Raw genomic sequence first — 14,286 nt, forward strand, 5'->3', positions numbered from 1 at the left:
AACATTATGGCAGCTGACAATCATTGACTAAGTTCTGCCTGTTCGGTGCTGAATGCTGCAGACTGTGGTTTGACTTCTTGGACTGGTTACTAAGAGATTATAGGTACAATTTCTATTGTCATATATGATTCATTGTACATGCATTGCCTCAAGCACTTAGGAAAGATTTAGATATTTCAGATTAGGAATAAATGAGGGAAAATATGTTAAAGTTCTCCATGTGGCAGCAATAGTTTCAATAAGAGCCAAAGCCGAAGGTAACCTAAAAAGCAAAGTGGTAAAACCTGAAAAATATCGAATATTTTAAATAAATGACACTTTATTTAAGTCAATGTATACAGTCTTAGCCAAAGAAGAAAGAAAAAATAAATAGAAGTAAATCAGCAACAAAATATATGTTTTTTTTTTAATTTTTCGATATCTTATCCAAAAATGAATTCTAGCATCTCTCCCAAACACCTGTCAAGTTCTTAATTTCTAACAACTAGAAATCTCCATTATTCATTTAAGGAAGAAATCATTTAGGCAACCCAATTTACAAAAAGAAATTATGCAAAAGCTTAAGTTATAATACATTCAGTGTTCTCAATATAGTTATTCTTATGAAATATGTAGTCATTCAGTTATCTCAAATCTACCTACCTATTTTTCTTCACCGTTAGAGAAGACAATCAATTTAAGACTAAAGCAGTATTTTTTTTTTTTTTTCAAGCCAGGGGAAAGCAAGAACGCAGTCCCCCACTACCATAAATTATGCAGTCGAGTTTCCCACATTTGGGGAAATCGCAGGGGTCAGCACATCCGGAGTGCAATGGATAAGCCTCGCCCTGGGAAAACCACATTTGTGATCATGGTATCTCCGCTGCCAGGTAAATATAAGCAGTCTTTTTAAAACCATGAAATTATCATTAGAATATGCTGCCATATTCTAATGATAAAATCATTGGTTGGTAAAATCATGCCAACCTTAGTCCAAGGGAGACAGTTTTTCCTTGTCTTTCCATTCTTCTTCTGTCCTTTATTTTCTCTTACCCTCTCTTCATTTACCTCTTTGCCCCCTTTTTCATTCTCTCTCTTCAGTTTCCCTTACCCCCTTACTTCTTTCTTTTCTTCTTTTATTCTATCATAAAAATGTATTTTACTTTATCTTTTGTGATTGTATTATGTTTTTTACTTTCTATATTTTTTGATGTTTTGACCATCTCAGCCTTTCTAGCCAGGGAAAGATGGCCCCTTCCAAGGTCAGTAATTTCTAGAGATAGTTATGGACTCACCTGCAAGTGTGGCTTTCATGCCTTTCAAGTGCAAACCAACCAATCTAAAGCCCATATGCCCTAACCACCTCCTTCAGTGGGCTCTCACAAGGCTCTTACATTCCACATCCCTATCTCCCTATTCTAATTTTCCTGGACCCAGATACCAGACAAGAGACAGCTCTTGTGTTAGTCCATTTGTTTTTGAAATAAAGAAATACCTGATTCTGGGTAATTCATAAGGAATAGAGGTTTATTTTGGCTCACAATTCTGCTGGCTGCACCAAAAGTGTGTTACTGGCATCTTCTACTGGTGAGGGCTTCAGGAAGCTTGAAATCATTGTGGGGGGAAAAGGGGGAAGTCAGCACATCACATGGGGAGAGGCAGCATGAGAGAGAGGGACGAAGGGCAAGGTTCTTTTAAGCAACCATATGTCACATGAACTCACACAGTGAGAACTCATTATCTCAAGAACAGCACCATTCCATTCATGAGGGAACCATTCCATGACTAAAAGACCTCTCACGAGGCCCACTTCCAACGCTGGATGTCGTATTTTAATATGAGATTTGGAGAAGAAAAACCATTCAAACCATATCACCCCCTATACCCATAGTCCACTTAAGTTATTTAAACTAGGCAATTTTAAACCCATCTTACTTTGACTTTCTTGTGAAAACCACAATAAAGGCTCTTGCCACATTTCCCTCCAATTCCCGCTAGCTCCTGCCTTGCCTTTGTGCTTTTCTGCATGGCCTTGCTCGGTATGGTGTACGCCTCCCTCCTCTTAAAAACACTAAATTACCAGCATTTTAATAGCCATTGTGTCTTGACCTGTTAGCCTAACCATCTCTAAATAATAATAAATTGTACATTTTGAAACAGAGATATTTGATGGAAAGGAAGGCAGTGGATTGTGGAGTGAGAGGAAAAAAATCAGCACAACAATTTTTTACAGACGTTTTTGAGTTCAAACAACTGATTGGTTTTCTGATGAATTCTCAAGCCATGCATGTATATAGTCCTTAATGAGCACTAATGCCCTGACCTTGTTTGATGAAAGCATTCTGAAGTAAATTTATGGTAGATGGAAAATTACACTTAAAGCATCTGGAACACTTTTAATTTTCTTATCCTCAGAAAATAATAGAGAATTATCTGACTTACCCCCACAACTTGTTAGGCATTTTTAGAAGAAATTGAATAGCCTTTTTCTTCAAAATAGCCAACCTATAGGAGCACCCAAATAATTTAATCTTCTCCATTAAATGAAGGATAAAGGCACAAAGACATTTTACTAAGGGCACATACACAAGAAAGCATTCCATGAAACTGCCAAGAATAGAGTGAATGTTAATAGGGAATATAAAGCTGGTTGGTGTCAAAATCAGTGTTCTCCAAAGAATTTTGGTGACCTACTTCCTCAATACAAAATCTTGATGCATCCTCTAATATATTAACTTATTTCTGAAGCATAAGTATGTGTACTCTTTCAGTCTACTGATTAAACAGTAGTGAAGCACAAATTATTTTTTAATTTCTAGATTGACACAAATAAATATAATATATTATTTTCTTTCTATACCCCATTGCATCATTTGTGACAATCTCTCCAGTGAATAAGCCTCCTTTTAGAAAACTTTAGGCAATACATAGCTTGCAATCTAGTCCTGATTACTGAAATACCCTGTATAAGGGAGGAAACACTTTTTTTTCAGGTTGTTAATTGTGACACTATCCTGAAAACAAAAGTCAAATTAACAAAAGAAGCATATATTTATTAACATGTGCTGTACCCATCACACAGTAGGTGCCTCCACCCAAAAGTATTTCTTAGTCAAGGCAGTGGGTGAGGAGCTTGGCTTAAATCGCATTTTAACAAGAGCCATAAATCCTTTCTAGGGAGAAGAAAAATGCCTTCTCTGAGCCCATAAGTAAGTGTTCCAGTAAAAAGGACTGATGTCCGGCCACCACGCAAACAGAGGCTGAGGCAGAGTGTTCCCTGCCTTTCTAGTGTCTTTAACTTAACAATTCTCAGTACTTGGAGTAGAAATATTTTGTTGTTTTTTTTCAGTTGCCCCTTTGAAACTTTACTTTTAGAAAGTTTCCATATGAAAAGCCAAGATGATAGCTTTGAAGGGATTTGGGTTTGAGGTTCTGAGATAAGAGACTGTCAAAAAGAGAGAAATCATGGAAGCAGACCAAAGAACAAATGTCCCGTATCCTAAAAAAACAGGTTTTTAGTCTTGAGAATAGTAAGTTCAGTTGAGCAGTTGTGTTTCATTCCAGGAGGTGGTAGTGTATGTGGGTTGCTGCTAAAGTTAATTCCCTATATGGTATAGGCAAACAGGTATTTAGTAAGCAACATTGCTATAGGAGCAAAAGAAAAACAAAGATTAATGTCTGGAGCAGCCTACAAACTAGTCTTGAATTTTGTTGGGCAGTTAGCTGAGAAAATCTTCAATTGGTGTTTGAAATAGCTACAGTCGGGATGGAAGTAAACAGTGACAATCTGACAGATTTTCCTAGATTATAGTTTGTACCACATGTTTCTGTGAACTTTTTGCCCATAAATAAATTTTTGTGTGATTTCTCTGAAGTTAACATAAAGTTGTCTAACTTTAGCTTGTAGGGCTTCAGAAAAGCACAGTTTAAATTTTGGTGATTTTAAGTCAGGAAACTGAGAGATAAATTAAAAGCATTAATCTAGAAAGTTGTAGCCAGATATTAGAAGAAACTAAAATTTAAAATTTAGTTAAGAAAAATTTTTTTATAAAACTTAACAATGGAGAAGGCTAGAATCTAATAACATGTATACCATAGGGGATTTTTAAAAATATATGATATATGTATATATACATACATACACATTATATATACATATGTATATATGATGTATATATGTATATATGTATATGTATATATGTATATGTATACATACACACATACACATTATATATACATATACACATTATACATACATATGTATGTATGTATAATGTGTATATACATATATATTATATATACATATGTATATATAATGTGTATGTATGTATATATACACATATATATGTATATATACACATTATTTATATATAACGTATATGTTATATGTACGTACGTATAACATATGTTATTTATACATACATATAACATATATGTTATATATACATATATACACTTAAAATTAAGCCAATTTTTACTAAAGATATTTATAGTAAAATTAATTTAATTGTAAAATAAGTTTTAGCTTTAATTTACTTGGCCTAATTATTTGTATAAAGTGAAGCAAGCATTGTGACTGGCCACATAGGCTCATTTTTCTTTAATCTACTTTGTTGGAACTTATAAGAAATCTCAGAGTAGACCTTTAAAACCTCTTTAGGCTAGGAAGACAAGCCACGGACTTATCATTAGATTTTATCTGTAGTTCCTGGATAAATCATTCTTTTCTTGAAGTTCCCATATTATTTGGAGGTTCTGGGACTGTCAGAAAGTGACATTTTTTACTTACCATAACACTGAAACCTTGTGGGGGAACTGCATAGACAAGGTACCAGGCCAGTTCTTTCAAGAATGTTAATGGCTACTTAGCATTACTTTTAGTTTTTTGAAGTAGTCTAGTCATTACAGAAAATGTGACATACCAGTCAAAGCCCCAGTAACATAACCTATATTTTAAATTGTTCCACTAAAGAGAGAAAAATTGTATTGAACTTATAAAATATCTATGTTATTTTAAAATATGAATACTCACAAATAGTTTTAAATTCTTAAGAAATCAGGTAGAAATAAAGGCAAATGTTTTAATATTGCTTACAAAAGCATATTTTACCCAATTGCTGCAAGCCATATATAGATTATTAGAAAAGAAAAAGTTTCCTTGACTGCAGAAAAAAATACACAAAAAATAATCAATAATAATTTAAGCAAAAGTCTTGAAAAAAATCACTTCATTCCTGTATCAGTTTTAGTTCTATGTGATTAACTCATGCTCTTCTAAAAGTTGGGCTAGTAATCTTTATGAATCCATCATTTTTTTCATTTGAGTTCTTAAAGTTTGTACATTCCCATAGTATGTTCTACAAAGTTATCAGAAATCTATATTTAAAAGGATTTGTTATGATCCTTTTCCATTATTTTTCTTGAATAACAAGCAAATTTTAAACTATAGTCAATTGTAAACAGTCTTTTAAGAAGACTAAAAGTAAAACAATAAATGCCTGTGGATGACAAAAGTCTTAGAACAGCTATGGCTAAAGATGCAATTGACAAGGAAATTTGATTATTTCTGTTATTTAAAATAATAATCAGAATTATGACTGGTAACATATACCAAGACATATAATTTTTTAAAATCTCATAATTTTGGAGCACATATTTATAACACATTTATATAAATATAATACAAGCAAGTTTAAACATTATTTTTTATTTGACAATGCCTCTCATATAGTTTAAGATATCAAATGAGCCTAATATGTCTCTTTTGGACTTCTGTCTCTTTTTTTGAATGTCTAAAAGTTAGTTTGAGGTCAAAACGACTTAATTTAGAATTTGAAATCTGATTTTGAGAAGCTTGTCAAATGTGTCAAAGGTTTAAAACACTTAATCACAATAGGATCATAGGTCTCTGTGAAATAATCATAATTTATGTAGTGAAGGTGATAACATATTTCACAAAGCAAAAACCTTTACTCTCTGATTGATCTGAGACATAGTTTTTCAAATTAAAAAACCTAATAAATACAGGATGAGACAAACATTTTCCTTGTTTTTTTTTTTTTTCAGTTTTCTCAAAAGGAAAACCAGTCTTTTATCTTAATAATATTATACAAAAAAAATCATATTTAAAAGAGAAAACCAAATTCTATCTTTGTATCAGTTGTATTATTCATACTAAATATAATTTCAATAAAATCTTATAAATAAATCTATCCAATCTCAATTAGTTTTGACAGCACAAGATTTCTCTAAACCTTTTACTACCTCTTATCATGTTTTTCAATATTCTCTTTTTATTCCAACTTTTATATCCACTTAGTTTATTTGCTTCCCTTTTTCATTTATTCTAAAGTAACATTTAAACTAGAAAAAATCACTTTTTTAACAAAACTGCATTTTCAAATTTCATAACCTTGATAAAAAAAATTCTTACTTTTATTATTCTGTATACAGAATTGTTTCCTTTTTTATATCTACTTTTAGTTAACACATGTTAGCCAGAATTTTAATTTTTAGGAATCTTTATAGTGAACATCTAAGAAGCAGATACTTTTTAATTGTCAGCCATGTATTAACAATTTATTAATATATACTTTCTGACTTTTAGAAATATAGCATTTTAATGGAATTATTTTTCAATGTGGAACAGAATATATTTACTAACATATTTAAAGATCTTTTGTTGTTTTGAAATAAGAAGCCTAGATTCAATAAGATTAAACTCATATTTAGTAATCAATGCCTTAGAATCCTATCTTATTTGCAAATGATGTACATATTTAATGAATATCATTTAATTTAGCTTAGCAAAATTTTTAGGGTATGGTTATCAAAAAGATTTGAGAAGTCTTTTTCAGTAAACATAAAAACAATGATGAAAAGTTTCTTTATAAACTTTTATTGCATTTTAATCTATTTTATTTATTTAATTTTAACAATTACGTTTGGAAAGTTTTATGAGATATTAGACAAATCTAGCCATCATCTCAGGTTAAATTTTCTATTTACCATTTTTATATTACTACATATGTTAGGCAAGTACCATAAAAGAAAGAACTTTAAGAGTAAACACATGCATGTTTTGCTGATAGTTCAAGACATGGTTGTTTTTATTAAACCAAGAATTTTAAACTCGTCCTCTTTTTCATCAAAAAAAATGTATTTAAGTCACATGAACTTGAAAAATATTTGGGCTATTTAATGTATGAATACTCATGTATCCTTGAATTAATTTGGTACCATGCAAATTTGTGTATAGACATATACAGACATGTAAATACAACATATAAAATACATGCAAACATATACACAACATGCAAATTTGTGTATAGACATATACAGACATGTAAATACAACATATAAAATACATGTGTACACATATATGCATCTGAAAGCTGAAGAGATCAAGGAGTTCAATGCTAAAGAGAGTAGAGCTTTAGATTTGTCCACTTACAACTTGGAGTTGTAGGAATCTGTCGACTTAGAAATATTGCTGTTCCATGAGAAAATAATGGAGGTTCCTTCCCAAAAAAGGAGTCTCTGGCCCCTTTTCTCTTTTTCTCAAGGGGTCCTAGTGTTGTTAGAAATCTTCCTTAGGTTTCTTCATGTGACCTCAAGGGTGGCAATGGGAAGGAGGGACAGAGAAAAGTAAATGGAAGACCAAGTCTTAGTGGCAAAAATTATGTCACCAAGAGGAGAAACAGACAGAGGGAGTTTATAGATTAATAGTTAGCAGGGACTTACAAAGAGAGGAATTTAGTCAAATGAGAAGCCTCTATAGAGAGAACAGGGTCTTAAGAATATATATATATATATATATACACACACATACACATATATAGCCTAAATATAGGTATACTATAATTAGGTAAAATTTTAAATATAGAAGTCTTAAAAAAAATTAGCAGGTTTTAGTTGGGCAAATCGCAAATATTCCTGTGTCTTGGTTCCTTGGCTTTTACTTTCTGAAATTTAACTCTTTCAAATCTAATCTCTGCTAGAATACTACTTAGCTAATTTCCTGTATGTTAACATTTAAAGCCGTGGTAGGATTTACATCTCCAAGGGACTGAGAGGAACTCTTTAAAAAAATACTTTTATATACAAAAGCCCAAACTTTCAAAGGTATATTGTAACTTTGCACCAGTAAGCCTTTTTATGACTTACAATCAGATGCAAGCATAGCATCCCTCAAGAGGTTATAAAAGTGTAGTGACTTCTCAAGATCTAAAGTTTCTTCCAAAGAATATGGTGCAGTGGCTCGTGCCTGTAACCCAGCACTTTGGGAGGCAAAGGTGGGAGGATTGCTCAAGACCTGGAGTTTGAGGTCAGCCTGGGCAACATAGTGACACTCCATCTCTACAAAAAATTTTAAAAATTACCCAGGTGTAGTGGTGCATGCTTGTAGTCCTAGCTACTCCAAGAGGCTGACGCAGAAGCCTAGAAGACTGAGTCTGTAGTAAGCCATCATCATGCCACTGCACTTCATTCTGGATGACAGAGTGATACCCTGTCTCTAGAAAAATTAAGATAAAATAAAACAAACCAACAAAAGGAGCCCTAAGAAAGTAACATTCCTCCTTATCAGCAAGGCAATTAAAGTTGAGACAATTAAGACAAATTCCAAAAAGTTGGCACATTTGGACAAACAGACATTTGGGACCCCCAACTGAACTCCCAGATGGCCAACTGACATGATTCCCAAAATCTGTGCCCTTCAAGGTGTTAGAGATGAGAAAATAAACTTGCTCGTTACAAAGCCAAACTCCTTAAGAAATAAAACAAGACAAAAGGAGAATCTTATGAGGCTTTTCCTCCTCATGACAAACTATACGAAGATACAGAAACAAGGAAAACAAAGACCATCCTAGGAAAACTACAGATCAATAACCAAGTAAGTATGTACAACAAATCTACAAGAGTCACAAATTCAAATTACTATTTTTTATAGATTTTTTTTTCTTGTTAATATGAACCTGGAAAAGTAGGGACAAGGAAAAAAATTTACTTTCCTCTCTCCACCAGGTACCGGAGAAGGAGAAGCTGGCTTTAGTAAGAAATCTTACCTTTTTCTGCTGACTTCTGCCAGTTCTCTTCCAAGACTCCTTCTATAGGTCCCAGAGCAAGCAGATTATCTCTGTTTTTCCAGGCTGGATCGAGAAATTGTAGGGTAGAAAACATAATTTCTTTCCTTTTTCTTTTAAAGTTCTTAGTTGAGACATCTCCTAAAAACAAAAAGTCAAATTAACAAAAAAATAAGAACAACTAGAAGTTTATTAAAACATGCTGTACCCATCAGGTAGGAGAGGCCTCAGTTTAAAAGTATTTCTCTCTCAAGGCAATCATTTAAGGGCCTTGCTTAAACAGTGCTTTAACACAGAGTCATAAATCCGATCTAGTGATAAGACAGAGGGGAGAGCAGTTCCAGTTTTTTTAAAAGGCGGGAACATGTGAAAAGATGGTAAAATCTGTTCCCAGATTCTTCTGGTGCTAGCTAGTGCATTCTCTGGGAACATAAGCAACATCTCCAGTAAGGAGGGATTGATGTCCTGCCACCAGGCAAATAGAGGCTGAGGCCGAGCATTCTCCTGTGTTTTTAGTGACTTTATCTTAACAATTCTTAATATTTTGGGGAGAAATATTTTGGTTTCTTTCATCTGTGATACAGTTTAGACATTTGTCCTTGCTCAAATCTCATGTTGAATTGTAATCCCCAGTGCTGGAGATGGGGCCTGGTTGGAAGTGTTTTGGTCATGCGGGCAGATCCTTCATGGCTTGGTGCTGACTTCATCATGGTGAATGAATTCTTACAAGATCTGGTCATTTAAAAGTGTGTGGCACCTCTGCCCACACTCTCTCTCCCCACTGCTTTTGCCATGTGATGTCCATGCTCCCCCTACACCTTCTGCCATGAATGTAAGCTTCCTGAGGCCTCCCTAGAAGCAGATACCACTGCTATGCTTCCTGAACAGCCTGCAGAACCATGAAACAATTAAACTTCTTTTCTTACAGTCAGTCTCAGGTATTTTTTTAAAATAAAGCAAGAACAGCCTAATACAACCTGCTTACCGTTGTTCCTTATTCCCTGCTTTCCCCCAGCCCCCATTATCCATTTTTCTTTCACACAACTGCTGCAGTGATATTTTTAACATTAGTCAGTTTCTGTTTTTCTCTTTAGATTTCTCCAAAGTCTTCCAACTGTCAGAAGTTGAGTGTCCCAGATGGAATGTAAGCTGAGGTTTGGTATGCAAGTGATTTGATAAGAAATTGTTCCCTGGGAAACTGGTAAGGAGCTGTCCCCAGGGGAGAGCTGAGAAAGTGGGACAAGAAAGGGCAAAATCCAAGCAAGGGTGTCATCACAGGCAAAATCCTGTAAAGCGCAGCTTCAGCCTAATCCCACAGAGGAACTCTGGAGAGACAATTCAGCCTCAGTGTTTTCCCAACTACAAGCTGTATCTATTAATTATCTAATTATTGGGTAGAAGATTGTGGGCATACAGTTTCAGATATTTATCTGCAGTGTGGACTAGACAGGCTTCAGTATCTTGAGTACATTCCAAACAAGATTCATAAAAGAAAAGTGCACAGAAACTGAAATATGCACAAAAATGGTCATACAAATCCTAGGGAATTGGGAGACCAATATTATCCATTACATAATTCTACTTAGGAAGAAATCCAAACTATTTACCATGGTTTTGTTTGACTGAACCCTGAAAAATTCCGCAAACTCCTGTCTCCCACCCAACCCTCACAGTAACCAAACAAATCTACATTCTCTTGCTTTCACCAAGGTTGATCCCTGTGGCCATATTTCTTCTGCCCAAATTCTCAGTTCAACCCCAATGTTATGTGATTGACCCCATTGTTTAATTCTGATCTAGTTAAAATGATTCCTTTTCAGAGTCCTTCCCCCATCATCTGCTGCACACTTCCATACTTCCCAAACTCTTGATTAAATGAATTTATTTTCTGTATAGCAGTTAATGCCATTTGAAATGATCTCGTTTTATTGCCTTTAACTCACTTCATTGCAACATAAGCTTCATGTCTGTCTTGTTTACACTTTCAATGCCACCACACAGAAAAGGGCCTGATACATCATAGGTGATCAATAGTTATTTGTTTAATAAGCAAATAAAGGGCTATGCATGACCTACTTACATTTTATGCCTACTCCACCTTCACCTCCTTGGATTCCTGTCTTCTATTAATAGGGTTGCTACCAGGAAACTAAGAACACCCATCAATAACAAAATAAGAAGAAATTTAAGAAGGAACTTCCTTAGCATATCATGATGCAGCCATGTAAGCTATTAGAGTGCCCTGCCATGTTATTCAAGCTTCCTGTTTGTGAATCTCGATTAATGAATCTTTCACTGATCTCACTAAAGTCCCTTGCCTTGAACTTTGTAGCTTGGGCAAATATGAAAAGGTGTTTCTTTTTGTATAGGCTATACTCTACTCTAGAAGTCATCAATATATCTGAACACAATAGGAAGAGAATACAGCCCAAGATCTCTGATTTATAAAATGGCATATATAGGTTTCCAAATCAAACTCGCAATACCTCAGATATACAGAGAGAAGTATGCCTAATTTAGTTTACATGTAACCAATGTCTGTTACTCTCCAAGTTTCCACCATGGCTTAAAAGACAAATTTCTACTTTAGATACTCTGTGTTTAAAACTTAATTCAATTCAATAATGTGTTAAATAAATTTATAGGAAGTCATTGGTTTGGACTGAATTCCTGCACTAGACTTCAACAGACAAAAAAAAAAAAAAATGGAGTCACTCGTACTAAACATCCTCATTTAAAAACTGAAACTAAGTTGTTTATCTGACCTACTAAGAAATCAGAATAAAGATAATGCCAAATCCCAAACACTCCTGTTTCAGCAGACATGATAAAAAACAAAAAGTCTTCTCTGCTTTAACCCTTAAAAAGAAAGAAAGTTAGATTACTGGAGTAATCTAACAAATGCTAGCCAATCTGCTTTTTGTTCCCTATTTCTAATTTCTTCACCCCTTTTCTGTCTATGAAGCCAATCTCTTCTGCTCAGCTCATCTGAGTGCCTTTTCTAAATCTTCAGATGAGAAACTCCCTGATTCACATATTGCTTATGAAGGCCAATTAGAACCTTAAACTAAATTTGTTGAATTTTGCCTTTTAACAAATTTAAAGAGCCTTTTAAATTTGACAAATTTAAATTATATTAATAATTTGAATAATATATATCCAGTTTTGTGGTTTAAGATTCCATTTAGACAATCATCATTCTTACCAGGAAAAATTTCTCAATCACTCAAATATCTCCAGCATAGGCCTCTTTGGCTCTTTCCCAGAGTGAGATATATATCTAGGAAAGAAAGGATGTGTCTGATGTACACATCTGGCCAGAGAAAGGCTCAAGGCCCTTCATTGTGATGTTCTTTGGGTTCAACCCAGGCTATGCCACAAGTCAGTGCTTTTGCTGCATCCAAGTGAGCAAAGAATGTGATTTGTATGATTCAAAGTCTTATTTTTCTGTTCATTTTCATTTGGTCTATGTTCTAAGATTTTTTTATTGCAGGTAGAAGATATAAAAAGTGTAAAAAGACATTTTTAGAGAATATGAATAACTCAATAGTTACGTGTGAAAATAGGTAATTAACAATATTATTGAAATTATATTCTGTACATTTCTTAATATGCATAAAAAATCATTTTATCTATATTACTACATATAATTTTTTTTCACATTTTTGTCACATTCAGAATTCTAATGTTTTATAAATATAGTCTCTGAAATCAATAAATTGAACTTTGCATTTTACAAATGGAAAAGCTATGATATACAAGAGGATATGAGAATTTTTTTTAAGTCTCAGAAATCTGGGAGTCTCAAATGTAAAATCTAGATCCTAATACCTAGTATAATGTATTATCGTCTGTGTGTGTGTGTGTATGTCTGTGTGTATGTGTATGTGTGCACATGCACCAAGACACATATAGACAGATGCAGAGAGATACAAAGAGAGAGAGACAAAAACACAGAGAGTGAGAGAGAAAACACTATTTTAATACATTCATTTATTGATGGCTGATTCCATACCTACATTATTGTAAACAGTCCTGCAGTAAACATGCAGAGTACAGACATCTCTTCGACATATTTATTTTATTTCCTTTGGATATATACTCTGTAGTGGTATTGTTGGATCATACAGTATTTTTATTTTTATTTTTTTTTTGAGGAACTTCCACATTGTTTTCCATAACAACTGTGCTACTTCACGATCCCAGCAACAGTGTACCATGGCTCCCTTTTCCCCACATCCTCTCCAACATTTGTTACCTTTTTTATTGTTTATAATAGCTTTTCTAACAGGTGTGAGGTGATATCTCATTGACATTTCAATGTGCATTTCTCTTGTGATTAAGGATTTTGGGTATTTTTGATATATCTGTTGGTTATCTTTATGTTTTCTTTTGAAAAATTTCTATACAAATCCCTTGACTATTTTAAAATCTGGTTATTTTTCTTACTACATAGTTGTTTAAGTTCTTTACATACTTTGGATATTAACCCCTTATCAGATATATGGTTTGCAAATATTGACTCTCAGTTCACAGGTTGTCTCTTCACTCTGTGGATTGTTTCCTAGGCTGTGCAGAAGCTTTTTAGTTTGATGTAATCCCATTTATAACTTTGCTTCTTTTGCCAGTGGTTTTGGGTTCAAATCCAAAAATTATTGTTCAAACCAATGCCATCAAGATTTTCACCTATATATTATTTTAGTAGTTTCACATGTTCAGGTCTTACCTTTAAGATTTTATCCATTATAAATTGATTTTTATACATGATGTGACATAAGGGTTTAATTTGATTCTTCTGCATGTGGCTATCCAGTTGTCCCCAAACAATTTATAAAGTGTTTGTCCCTTCCTCATTTTGTGTTATTGGCACCTTTGTCAAACAATGAATTTACCAGAAATATGTGAATTTCTGGACTCTCTTTTCTGTTATATTGTCCTATCTTTCTGTTTATATGTCACTACCATACTGTTTTTATTATAATAGCTTTGCAGTATATTTTGAAGTTAGGTGGTGTGATGCCTCTAACTTTGTTCTTTTTGCTCAAGGTTGCCTTGACTATTCAAAGTCTTTAGTGGCTCTATACAAATTTTAGGATTGCTTTTCCTTTCCATGAAAACTGTCATTGTGGTTTTGATAGAGATTGCATTAAACCTATAGATAGCTTTGGATAATATGGACATTTCAATAATTTTAGTTCTTCCAACTCATAAACAGAGGATCCTT

At 33.5% G+C, this 14,286-nt stretch overlaps 1 non-coding gene across 1 annotated transcript; it reads right to left on the minus strand.

Annotated features, from left to right (window-relative positions):
• Positions 1-713: 713 nt before the first annotated feature.
• Positions 714-877, minus strand: LOC135272185 (U1 spliceosomal RNA). Its single transcript, XR_010340274.1, has one exon. It is a non-coding gene; the product is annotated as a U1 spliceosomal RNA (small nuclear RNA).
• Positions 878-14,286: the final 13,409 nt, after the last annotated feature.

The sequence above is a fragment of the Aotus nancymaae genome, unplaced genomic scaffold, assembly GCF_030222135.1.
Source record: "Aotus nancymaae isolate 86718 unplaced genomic scaffold, 86718_ANA_hifiasm-v0.15.2.pri h1tg000006l, whole genome shotgun sequence".
In the NCBI taxonomy this organism is placed as follows: domain Eukaryota; kingdom Metazoa; phylum Chordata; class Mammalia; order Primates; family Aotidae; genus Aotus; species Aotus nancymaae.